General features: G+C 40.1%; 1 pseudogene across 1 annotated transcript; it reads right to left on the minus strand.

Moving 5' to 3' along the window:
- Nucleotides 1–5,714: 5,714 nt before the first annotated feature.
- LOC147606731 (molybdate transporter 1 pseudogene) lies at nt 5,715–7,442 on the minus strand (annotated as a pseudogene). The gene has a single exon (XR_015264970.1). The product of XR_015264970.1 is annotated as a molybdate transporter 1 pseudogene (transcript).
- Nucleotides 7,443–13,084: the final 5,642 nt, after the last annotated feature.

The raw sequence follows: 13,084 nt of genomic DNA on the forward strand, positions 1-13,084 counted from the left end.
CAAAGATGGGTGCCTGTGCATGTGCTTCAACAACAAGGATACTATGATGGTAATTTAATCATATGGTTGCCAAAATCAAGCAATGTAAAGAAAACCTCACCACCAACAACTTCACCTAAAGTTCGATAAGAATGAAAGCCCAAGCAACAACAACAAGCCCAAGCAATAACAAGCAAACAACAACAACAAGCCCAAGCAATAACAAGCAAACAACAACAACAAGCCCAAGCAACAACAAGCAAACAAAACCACTCTTGTGCATTCAGCACCAACACAAGACAACTTCACCTAAAGTTCGATAAGAATGAAAGCCCAAGCAACAACAACAAGCCCAAGCAATAACAAGCAAACAACAACAACAAGCCCAAGCAACAACAAGCAAACAAAACCACTCTTGTGCATTCAGCACCACCAACACAAGAGCTTGTCTGTTCAAGCAAACAATCAACAGTCTTCCCTACTGCCTTGATATCATTTCAGCAACAAATTCAAGATCAAATACAGGGACTTAAGAGCATATCAAGAACAAAATAACAATGCTCTTGTCACCCCTCTAGAGATGATAAATGATCCATCCTAAGCATGTGCAAACAGAGTTGTAAATTCACGGCCCATGTGAATCCTAGTTTCACATTTGCACTTTCACGTCTGCAGATTCACATCATGGCTTTCACGTCTTGGATCTTTACGTCATGACTTTCAAGTTTACAGAATTACGTCTTAGTCACTTCACGTCTGACAAATCATGTCTTGGACTTTCATGTCTGCTCATTCACGACATGACTTTCACGTCTACTCTTTCACGTCTGCTCCTTCACGTATCATAATTCACATCTGCAGATTCATGTCTTCGTCCTTCACGTCTCTTGGTCTTTCACGTCTAGCACCATATTAGAGAATTTGGGAATCTCCCAATTCCCATTTTTGAATACTAAAAAAGGAGGACATGGATAACATGTTTGTAAGTTTCTCAAAGCCCTATCATGTGACCTATCATTGGAAAGCGCTTGAAAAATGGAATCTAAAGAGCCATAAACCACTCATTTTGGATTAATGGTGTTCAAGTTATGGAAAATCCAAAGTTTTGACCACATGTCCCAAACTTGTGGGAAATTTCCATATTCCCCAATATGGTGTGGTCTACTCTTTCACGTATGTACTTTCACGTATGTACTTTCACGTCTGCTCTTTCACGATTGATAATTAACGTCTGCAAATTCACGTCTTGGACTTTCACGTCTGGTCTTTCATGCCTTAGTGTTTCACATCTTAGCAGTTTACGTGGAGAAAAAAAAAATTGAGGTCAAAATTTATAAATTTAAGGAGTTCCATCTCAAGGCTTAAGGACCTGCACTTTCATGATTTAAGTCTCATCGTGGATTAAGCCATATCACACAAATAGCCACTATATATTTATTAAGCTTATTTCTTACTATTCTTTTGGCTAAATTAATGTAGCAGCTGCTCCATGAGTACGTATCCATACTCATGCACTGGAGAATATTTGCACCAAAGCCTCACCATGGACAACTTCCAGGTATATCTCTGGATGGGGGGGCCATGGTGGGCGGAAGCCTGGTCAATGGTACAACCCATCACCTGGAATTTTTCTTCAAAAGGCGACATAATTCTTTCAATCCTCACCAAAACAAGTCGCTACTTCAACAAAGAGTAGTTCAATAAGAGTCTATATGACTCAATTCTTGTACTTCATGCAAATATGCTTCTAAGAGTACTTAAATATACATAAAAACGTAGAAAGCACACGCGAAGAAGAAGACAGGATCAGGTCCTACTCAACAACATTTGACAATAATCCTGCCACATAAAGGGAAATCATCACAAGCCAATTACTTCAAATGATGAATGTCGCTTCAATGCATCAAATGAGGAACTGAGAATCACCATCTCGTTCTGATGATTAAGTCTACATTCCTTTGGATCCTTCTCTCTATTCTCTCCCACTATTAACATCTCTTAGTGTCCCCACTAACAAAAATCACATGTAACCTTGCCGCCAATGATTGCCAAAAACAAAGTGAGCCTAAAGAAAAAAAAACGGCTCACACAAATATAAAAATGCAATCATTTGCAAAAACCCCCCATCCCGTTAGAAATTCCCAATACACCATTAACCTCTTTATTAACTAGCTTTTCTTATTCCTTCCGGAAGAACAAAGACCATTGAACATCATTCAACATCAACAAAGCCATCGACGACAAGCGTGTTCATTCTCTCCACACACAAAGGTCTTCAACACGAATGCTCGGGGTTAACCTGTGAGATGAACTGATAGAACTGCTATAGGCTATGAGGTTGTGGTGTAGGCATGATAGAGGTGTATTGTGGCATATCCAAGGGGTTGTAACCTTCCAAGGTATGATCCTACACAAATACATAAAGTTAGAGTTTATCATAATGTGTATATCATGCTTGCTTTACATAATGTGTATATCATGCTTGCTTTACATATATCATGCTTGCTTTATGTAGCCAAGGTAAGGCCCTTGCTTTGCATAAGCTCTATGCATAGAGCTTATGTAAGAAGCATGCATGCATAGAGCTAGATTCATGCATTAAGCTCTATGCATCTATCTTAATGCAAGAAGCATGCATGTATTAATCTCTGCATAGAGCTAGATACATAGAGATTAATGCATGCATCTAGCTCTATGCATAGAGCTTATGTAAGAAGCATACATGCATAGAGCTAGATGCATGCATTAAGCTCTATGCATCTATCTTAATGCGAGAAGCATGCATGTATTAATCTCTATGCATAGAGCTAGATGTATCTAGCTTAATGCATGCATTAATCTCTATGCATAGAGCTAGATGCATAGAGATTAATGCATGCATCTAGCTCTATGCATAGAGCTAGATGCATAGAACTTAATGCATGCATTCATATCTATGCATCTAGCACTATGCAAAGAGCTTAATGATTGCATTAAGCTCTATGCATAAAGCTTAATGCATGCATTAAGCTCTATGCATCTAGCTTATGCAAGAAGCATATACAGAGCTTTATGCAAGAAGCATGCATGCATTGAGCTCTATGCATAGAGCTTAATTCATGCATTAAGCTCTATGCATCTAGCTTAATGCAAGAAGCATGCATAGAGATTAATAGGTCCAAATCTTGTAGTCATAATGCTGGAGTTGATGTTATTGAAACTCAAGAGCCAAATAATAGATTTGATGTTGAAATCAAACAGCCAATTAGCTTCTTCAGTATATTAGTTGTGGAACCTATGCAGCCTGATGGACAGATTCAAGAGCACATGGAAGAAAGGTACTCATCGAGTTCTGATGAAGAGCCAAGTACATCTGACAATGAGCACATAGATGACCTTGGTCCTATAGAAGAGCAAGGCATTGACCAAATGGTTCAATACTCTTTTGGTGACATTGAAGAGGATACATAAACATTTCTTAAAATTCACCTTTTTGGAGCCATGAAACTAGCCGAGAATGGTAGAATAAATGATGATCTATGAATTTGTAGCTTTGATTATAAATATGAGTAGTGAACTTTAAATTTGTAAATATGAGCATTGAATTTTTGACTTTGTAAATATGAGTAGTGAACTATAAATTTGTAATATGAGCAGTGAATTTGTAAATATGAACTTTAAACTTGTAACTTTGATTATAATATGAGCAGTGAACTTAAAATTTGTAAATATGAGCAGTGAATTTTTCTTGAAGTCTTTTAGAAAAAAATAAAAAAACTCATTACCCCAGTGCATATATTGGAACCCGTCAAATGACATTTTTACTTTGATTTACTATTACTTATACTGGTGCCCATAATAGTCTCTGATGTAATCGACCATTTCCTTGCAGTGTTTGTACAAAAAATGTGAGCTATGCTATTACAAAAAACGCAAGCATGGATCAGTAACCATCATCCCCACCTTTCCCACGTTCTTCCTCACCATTTTAACATGCCGTCTCTTCCACATTATTGTGTGAGTCTTTCAGAATGCCTTGCATACATTGTCGAAAATAAGGTTTACAGTCCCAAACTATAACTTGATGGTACTTATAAACATTGAAATTGCAACATGCAATTCGACAACATAATTCCAATTTAGCTCATGGCCTTCACGCTCTATCTTATGAAACAATGCCATCGTACGCGATGTAGTCGTACTCATCTTGCATGTAGCCACCATGGCCAATGACTCTCTCTACCCACATTTAACATGGATTAGAGATAGCATTTTATAATATGTTGTAAAGTATATAATAAAAAGAGAGATCTTCACTTACGAAGTATATTGAATGGAAGTTCCCAACACCACCACCACTGGAAAATGAGATAAGCACGCTCTAGCTATCTCCATCTATTGCTTAAATTTGTCAGCAGTCAACTCACACAACTTAGACTTAGAAGTTAGCCTCTTTTAGTCATCGAGTGAAGATATAAAGACTTCGGTTTGCCTTCTCGAATGTATCATGAACCTCAAAGACCGATGGCGGCTCGTGAGGTCCCTTAGATATGTAAGTAGCCACTTCCTACTAAGCTGGCATCTCTCATACGGTTTAAGGAACTTTTTGTAGAGCTGATCAATGATATAATCTTCATCCTTAGTGGAATGGTGTGTCCACTTGGCAAGGACATTATGATCAAATTGAAGTAAGCAAAGATGATGCATATGCATCATGACCTGACCATCCCTCTCATCTTCAATGATGGATCCATCATCGAAGAGACTATATGAGTATGCTAGCATGTATAGTCTAGTAGGATTATGAGCATAGAGAGAAAATTCTTTCAAATTCATTTGCCAAGTATTGAAAACATTAAAGTTTGATATCAAGCTGCAATTTAAAAATTCATTAGCCAAGTATTGAGAACATTAAAGTTTGATATCAAGCTGCAATTTAATATGACAAGATCATAGAAGATATCTTCTAAGACTCATTTGAGAAAAAAAGATATACAAGATTATTAAAATTAGCAAGTACACCTACAAAGAAAAGTAAACTACAAGATTTTAACATAATTTTTACTCATCTATGATATGACAAGACTCCTATATAACATAAACAACAAGATTTTAACATAATATTTACTACAAGATTTTAACATAATATTTACTCATCTATGATATGACACTTAAATTTTTATGTGAATAAACTAGATTGATTTTATTTTTATGGGACACTTAAATTTTTATTTATTATGCGTCACTTAAATTGATTTTATGTGATTAAATTGAGATTTTATGTGTATGTTTAAACTAGATTGATTTTATGTGAATAAACTAGACATACGTATGTCTAGTTTATTTATCAAACAAGTGTTCGTATCTTGTACGAACAAGTGTTTGTATCAATTAAGTGTTCGTATGTGGAATCTGCCTTTGCCAAAAAGAAAAAGAAAAAAGCTAAGCTAAATTTGGCAAAGTCATCATCCAAGCATGTGTTCTCACTAATGTTTGGGAAGCTCACAATAACTTGATCTACGCCAAGTTCACAGGTGATTCTTGAGGGAGAGAGATTCGAAGCCAAATTCAGAAATCGTACGAAAGGCCTGGTAGATCTCAATCTAGTGACTGAAGCAGCGAGGATGGTTATGATCGTTCGATTCAATGATAGCATAGCACAGACAATCCTCTACTGTGACTGCACATCTTAATTTTTCTTATGTGTAGCTTAATACAATTAATAAGTTTCTGGCAAAAACCGTAAGGTATATGACACTCTTTGTAAGGATCAAATGAATTAAAACAACTACAATGCTGCTTGATCTCTTTTGTATTAAGCATCATCAACCAAACGTATATATATATATATATGTGCGTGTGTGTGTGTGTGTGCTGCCCCCATTAGACAGATGCGTGCACGGACGGCAAGTGTTCGTCGATTGTGTCCGTTTTCTTATTGAGCTTGGATGAGAAAAATACGCGCATCTGGGCGAGCTGCATGTCCGGGAGGGTGAGGAGGATGTGCACGACGAGCGAGAAGGCAAAACCCAGAGCGGCGTTCGAGCTGGCAATGGAGACGGCGGTGGCGCCGAGCACCACGAACGACTCCCCGCGCTTTGTCTGATCGCGGCAGGCCATGGCCAGCTCCAGCCCAGCGTACAGCAGCAGGACCCCAAGGATACCCACTGGGTAACCGGCCAGGATTTTCACTAGCGAGCTGCCTAGCACCAGGCCCAACACCACCTTGCCAGCGCCCAGCATCACCACCGCCGCGCCGCTCCGGGCCCCAAACCGCCACTGTCCAGCCAAACCCCCCGCCCCGTGGCACACCGGCATGGCACCGAACCAGCAGCCCACCAGATTCATCAGCCCCACGCTCGTCGCAACGGCCGTCGGGGTCACCAGCGTCCTCTTTTCCGGATACAAATCGCTGGAGAGCTTGCAAACCGCCACTACTGAGTTGAGAATAGAGAGTGGAATCTGTGGCACTGCAGCTCTCACGAACCCGGTTTTCCAATCCTCCCGGGAGATGTGCATTAACCGCGGCTTGGAGGGCCCCACCCGAAGCTGTCTCCCGACGCTAGGCCTGCGGATGAATGTGAGCACGATGCCCATAGCAAAGATGAGCATGGCCGTCGGGACCCACTCCAGCCGCCTCCTCAAAACAGTGCTTTTCCGAGGACTGCCACCACCACCTCCTCCTTGCTGGCTCTGAACAGGAGCTGCACAATGCATCACCAAGCTCTCCCCCGAGCCCGTCACCACCACGATAAAGCAGAACGCCAGCAGCGCCAGTAGCAACCCATCCAGCCCTAACCACTCCCTGTTCCCTTGAGCCTTATCCTTTGCGAAATCCTGATTCTTCATCACATACTTCACTGCAGTGATTGCAAAGGAAAGCCCTTGAGAGAGCTGAATGCCCCGCACCACAGGCAACGGCATGAAGCGCTGTACGAGGCCCATCAGCCTGGTCACGCCGAGCACAAAAAGCAGGCCCGAAGTCGTGATACCGGCCGCCATGATCTGTGGTATGGTGAGATGGTGGCCCTGGGTTATGGCAACTGCGGCTATACTCTTCATGGGCTGAACAGGCATGGGCACCCCGAACAGCAGTCCCGTGATGATGTTGTACACGCCCGTGAATATGAGGGTGGTGCCCAGATCCAGGCCGTTCACCAGCGTCAACGCAACGACAATGGGCACGAAGGTCCCTAGGTCTCCCAGAGCACCGCTCGCCTCCATCCAAAAAGCCTTGTACCGCAAATTGGATAGCAGCTGGGAGACAACGCCCGCGCCGCCATTGGACGGTGTTATGGGCTCGGATTCCTTGCGGGAGGCCATTAAACTCTGTTCAAAACCCCTCTCTCTCTCTCTCTCTGGGCATGTGAGTAGCTGTATTTGTAGGCGTTTAAACAAGGAGAAGAATCTCTCGCACACACACACATATCATGCCGCATGGTCCTTCATGCAGCCCCCCTCTCTCGTTCCCCATGCAACCTCAGATTCTCCATTAGCGTTAGAATTTGTGATATCATGCCGCATGGTCCCCATGCAGCCTCTCTCTTTGTGGTCCCCATGCCACCTCTCTCTCTCTCTCTCTCTGTCGCTCTCTAATCATGCCGCATGGTCCCCATGCTGCCTCGCTCTTTATGGTCCCCAGCCACCTCTCACTACTTGTTTATGGTATACAGCACTAGACTTGGTACACGCGTGTATAGATAATCAGGAAATAAAATGCCATGTTATTATTGTTATGTAAGAAAGCACTATCGAAAAATGACTTGGCGCGCGTGCACAGATTATGAGGACCTCAAGGCTCATGCACTGGTCAGTGGTGACTGGTTCTGTTTCTACCATATCCTATAGGGGTTGACAGTTGTTCACTTACAAGCCGCAAGCAATCAACATTTCTCTTATAGGGCTCCCCAATGCTCACTTACAAGCTCCAACCAATCCACATTTCTCTTCCTTTTTGTCAGGCTCTAGGTCGTTGTAAGATCAACTTTCGCCTTGATCTTAGTACATCGAACTACAGGTTGCATCCCGTGGGCCATGCCAATGTACACAAAGTGAATATAATACATATATATATATATATATATATATGTATATATGTATGTATGAGGATCCATCATGCATTGCCTCCAATTTAAATTGTATTTTCCAATCCTTGAAAACCGCTATGTTTGAAGCACATTTTTTCCCGGCTGAAATTATAAAATAAAGGGGTAAATTTGGTATTATCTTAATTTTCAGGAACCAGATTATATACTTTAATTACAATACCAGTATTTGATCTGTTGTTTTAGAATAGAATCCTGTTATTATTGAACTCAGCATGGCCTTGCCTTTGTTTTTAAAAAGCCTTCAGGCACGGTCTGTCTTAGTCTACTTTAGACAAAAGTATCACGCATTTCGTAAGGTTCAAAAGAACTGAAAGAGGTATTTCTTGGCTTTCTCCAAATTTCGGGCCTTACGCAAATCATAGCGTCATAATATAAAATTTTATTTTACCCACAACCATGCAAATAATCGAATGTCTTTTCCTTGGAGAGAATAAATAAGTTTTTGATACTTTAAGCAACAGTGTTTTTCTTTTGTCTTTTCGACGGCCCCGAGATTCGGTACCACCTATAAGGAAAGGTGATTACTTTTCATAATGAGTTCCTCTAGCATTTGCCTTTATTCCCTCAAATAATTTCCCTTTTCGTTGTGACTCCCAAAAAGTTGAGAAAGTAAAATTTCCAACATATTAAGAGGACAAGAAAAAATACCCCAGGAATTTTGTAAGGTTCACTCAACAAATTATGCCCCTCTCTCTCTCAAGAGAGAGTCTGGTAGGCCAATTGGACTTGGTAGTCTTCTCTTTCAAGATGGTATCCTTGTCAAGAGGGACTTGAAATGTGCTACCCACCTTCCAAGTCCACCACCTTTCAAGTCTTCATGTGGCCAGTTCTACTTGGTGCTCTTCTTTTTTCAAGAGAGTATACTTCTTGTGATTGACTTGAAAGGTGCCGCCACCTTATGAACTCCATAACCAAGAACGCAATTGCTTTTCTAAGCTCGCTTTCTTTTTCCAAGTCCAAGGGAGGTACACTCTTGAGAGGAGCAATGAAAAGGGAAATTATTTTAGGCACACTCTTTGGTTTTGGATGGGGATAACGATCAAGTCCTTACCTCTAGAGTCTCCATACATGAATTTCTACCAACCAATAGGATCCATAAACATATAACTCTCTTGAAAGTAATACAAAGCCATTTATTACATCATCATTACTAAAGAGAATGTGGGGGAGAGGGAGAGCTTGAGTACTTTGCAAGCAAACACACACACACACACACAGAAGAGAAGGCTAGTTATTAGCCTCGGGGGGGGGGGGGGGGGGTCACTCCACAAAAAAATATGAATATCACGTGCGTTCAACAGAAGCATATTTTTAATTTATGAAACTTACAGAAATATATTTACATAAGGGTGTGATTTAATTTTTTTTAAAAAAAAATTACATATTCATAAAGAAAAGGGGATATTATATAGATAAAAAAATTCACAGATAAGGGATTTAAAATATAGGCCTTGAACGCACGCGATAGGGGTATTCTACATATAGTGACCCCCCCGAGTTATTAGCTAGTGAAAAACTAACTACAACTAGTTAGTAGTTCCACAACTAGCTAGTGTAGAGCTAGTCCAATATGAGAGAGTGCAAAACTAACTAGTTGTGTCGCAAAACTAATTAACTATTATAAAACTAACTACTCTGGAGCTAGCTATTGCACAGCTAATTAGTGTGCAACTAGTCCAATATTAGGTAGTGTAAGACTAACTAGCTGTTGTGCAACTAGCTAGTTCAGGACTAGTTGTACTAGCTCAACAATAGTTGATGTAAATCTAAGTACTTCTTGGACAAATATCTAGATGTTGCACAACTAAGAGGGTCAATCTATAGATGCTCTACATAGCTAGGAAACATGTTGAGTACCAGTTGCCTAATGTGGAAATGTAGTGTAGTGAAAGGCAAAGATATAAAGAAAGATACACTCATAATGGAGTACCACATGCCATCAAGGGAGTACCACCATAGCCATGGAAATCTTGAAGCTCTAAATGTGAGGTCCCCCTGTTCCCACCGAGCAACGGATTCGGGTACTGGCAGCGGAAGTAGCACTTCTCGCACGGGACAGGGGTCCCACATTCGGGGCCTCGTCCACGGATATCCGGACAAGAGACTAATCCGTCGGTTTTTCCAAAACCGAACCCGGAAAAAACTTCCCTTACCCGGAAAGCACGGGCGATTCCACCAGGATAATTTTTTACTCTAACGTAGTCAAGATCATTACTGATCACGCTGATCCAACTGCACCTATAAAGATACTCAGTCGGATCAAGGAAGAAACTTGCACTTGGATCATTGGGATCAACGCTTTTTTCCCCATCAAGAGGCACAGCCGTTGATTCCTATCCATAGAACAATTACTATCCAGGACTTACTTCATCTATCGTAATAACAGAAATTGAGTCTCGGTTTACGGATCCATCAGTCCAGCCTAACCCCATCCGATCCCATGGGTTAGCCAACCGCCCAACCACTGTAGTGATGGGATCCAATTTGGAATTTGGTTAGGTTTTGTCCCGGGTACCAAGGAAAAGAGTTCCAAGGCCCCCTAGCCGGAATTTCATGCAAACATAAAACTAGCCACACCACTTACACACCCAATATGAAAATTGCCTTTTTCTTAGCATCAACTAACTTTAAAACAATCTTTTAATGAAACCATAGTACCACTGATCACAATCTCCCAATTTATCCAGTTGATTCATAATTTCCCATCATTCCTTCATCAGAGTATCTATGGCATCATTGGCAACTAGAACGCTCACCACCTGTCCACACAGGGGCCGTTTCCATAGTTCCTAGCCCATAATACTCAACAATATAATCACTTATCAAGATGGACTCTCGTTGAAGATCAGCAAGATCAACCAACAGATCCATATAAAAGAGCCATGGACTCATCCGTTGAGGACCAGCAAGGTCAGTCAACCAGATCCATGCCCGGTTCCAGAAAACAACTCTTACTCCTTGTTCCAATATCTTCCTCGACGCACGCGTGGGTATCCTAGGCGACCCAGAGCCCGAGCACCGTATGGTCAGCACCCTCTAGGATCCTTCGCAGGTGACCTAGCGCTTCACTCATAGGCCGCTTCCTTGGTCCCTCATCCACCGTACCGGAAGCTCACCATTTTAATCGAACCGAGGCTGGTCAAGACCTCGGCCGACCTTGCTACGCGAGACGTCCTCCATTGACTCTCCGTCAGCAGTTGCAACTTTATCAGTTAGGTCTCCACGACCTTAATCACAAGACGGTCAAAATGCTTTCCCAGCATTCTTGACATAAAACAGCCATTTACAAACAGCATTTACAAACAGTTTACAAATACAATTTCTATATTAACTCTCATTTGACCACATTATCCCTCATTAATCCACATTACTTATTCCACATTCCATGTATATGTGTACTCATCCAATCACCTCCTTTTCCATCTCTTCACTTCAGATTCCTTCACATCACATATCATATATTCACATCCATATCCACATCCATACATCCACATCCACATCCACATTCACATCCATACATCCACATCTACATGCTTATCTCCATTTTCACATCCTCATTTATACATCCACATCCCATATCCATATTCATACATACACATCCATACATCCACATCTACATCCACATACATACATACATCCACATCCACATTCCACATTCACATCTATACATCCACATCTACATTCACATTCACATACATCCACATCCACATTCCCATACATCCACATCTATACATCCACATTCCACATTCACATCTACATTCACATTCACATACATGCATCCACATCTACATTCCCATACATCCACATCTATATATCCACATTCCACATTCACATCTACATTCACATTCACATACATCCACATCTACATTCACATTCACATACATCCACATCCCCATTCCCATTCACATCTATACATCCACATCTACATCCACATACATACATACATCCACATCCACATTCCACATTCACATCTATACATCCACATCTACATCCACATTCACATACATCCACATCCACATTTCCATTCACATCTATACATCCACATCCATTCACATCTATACATCCACATCTACATCCACATTTACATCTATGCATATACATCTTCATGCATATATCCATTTTCATGTTCATACTTCCACACTCCCATCTCCATATCCACACATCCACATACATACATCCATTTTCACATTCCCATTTATATAACCCCATATACCTTCACATCTAATCTTTTACATCACATCCATTCTCGCCCTATCACAACCCATATACATCTTATCCTATCACATACACTTCTTACCTCATCCCCCCATACACATCTTAATTCATCTTATCACATCCTAACTTATTTCATAAGCCTCTTATCACCTCTTATCACATCCTATCACTTTCCATACGCATCTTATCAATTCTTATCACATCTCATACACCTCTTATCACATCTTATCACATTTCATATCTTTTTTTTTTAAAGAGAATTCTTTTATTTGATATAAGATTTCTCTACACATTTATTTATACATAAATTCCATTTAAGGAGACTAACACTTTCGAAATTAAAATCAATCTTTTATGCATCTTCTTATGCATGATTTCAATTTGGTAGGGAATTATACTTTTAGAATAAAAGAATTTCTCTTATGCATCTAAGTTAAGCATAAAATCCATTTATGAGGAAAATCATACTTTTAGTATAAAAAGAATATCTTTTATGCATACCTATATGCATGAAATCCAATATGATAAAAGTAACACTTTTGATATAAAAATTTTTCCTTTATGCATACTTCTATGCATGAAAATTAAAAATGATAAAAGTAACACTTTTGATATAAAAATTTTCCTTTATGCATACTTCTATGCATGAAAATTAAAAATGATAAAAGTAACACTTTTGATATAAAAATTTATCCATTATGCATACTTCTATGCATGAAAATAAAAATGGTAAAAATAACACTTTTGATATAAAAATTTATCCTTTATGCATAATATTAAAATTCAATTTCTCCATGATTATA

Source organism: Cibotium barometz, chromosome 57 (assembly GCF_041138505.1).
Source record: "Cibotium barometz isolate CiBa-2024 chromosome 57, ASM4113850v1, whole genome shotgun sequence".
Taxonomy (NCBI): Eukaryota; Viridiplantae; Streptophyta; class Polypodiopsida; order Cyatheales; family Cibotiaceae; genus Cibotium; species Cibotium barometz.